The sequence below is a fragment of the Saccostrea cucullata genome, unplaced genomic scaffold (genome assembly GCF_032062105.1).
Source record: "Saccostrea cucullata isolate Sc308-1 unplaced genomic scaffold, CSIRO_AGI_Scuc_v1 ctg14603, whole genome shotgun sequence".
NCBI lineage: Eukaryota > Metazoa > Mollusca > Bivalvia > Ostreida > Ostreidae > Saccostrea > Saccostrea cuccullata.
In genome coordinates, this window is record NW_026918340.1 from 1,072 (window position 1) to 2,142 (window position 1,071).

A 1,071-nucleotide genomic window follows, 5' to 3' on the forward strand; every position below is an offset into this window, starting at 1 on the left:
CCTTTTAGAAGAGATGGATGCAGGAACAAGGGCTGCTGAGGACACACTTACAGAGGAGGTGTATGCAGTTACAAGGGAGGAGGACAAACATATAAAGGAGATAGATGCAGTAAGAGACAAGAATGCCCTTTTAGAAGAGGTGGATGTAGTAACAAGGAAGGAAGATAGAATAACAGAGGAGCTGGATGCAGTAACAAGGGCTGCTGAGGACAAACATATAGAGGAGGTGTATGCAGTGACAAGGGAGGAGGACAGACATATAAAGGAGATGGATGCAGTATGAGACAAGAAATGCCCTTTTAGAAGAGGTGGATGCAGTAACAAGGGCTGCTGAGGACCCACTTACAGAGAAGGTGTATGCAGTGACAAGGGAGGAGGACAGACATATAAAGGAGATTGATGCAGTAAGAGACAAGAATGCCCTTTTAGAAGAGGTGGGATGCAGTTACAAGGGCTGCCGAGGACACACTTACAGAGGAGGTGTATGCGGTTACAAGGGAGGAGGACAAACATAGAATCAAGAGTGATGCAGTAATATACAAGAATGCTCTTTTAGAAGAGGTGGCTGTAGTAACAAGGAAGGAAGATACAATAACAGAGGAGCTGGATGCAGTAACAAGGGCTGCTGAGGACACACTTATAGAGGAGGTGTTTGCAGTGACAAGGGAGGAGGACAGACATATAAAGGAGATGGATGCAGTAAGAGACAAGAATGCCCTTTTAGAAGAGGTGGATACAGTAACAAGGGCTGCTGAGGACCCACTTACAGAGAAGGTGTATGCAGTGACAAGGGAGGAGGACAGACATATAAAGGAGATTGATGCAGTAAGAGACAAGAATGCCCTTTTAGAAGAGGTGGATGCAGTTACAAGGGCTGCCGAGGACACACTTACAGAGGAGAGTATGCAGTTACAAGGGAGGAGGACAAACATATAAAGAAGATGGATGCAGTAAGAGACAAGAATGCCCTTTTGGAAGAGGTTGGATGTAGTAACAAGGATGGATGATACAATAACAGAGGAGCTGAATGCAGTAACAAGGGCTGCTGAGGACACACTTACAGAGGAGGTG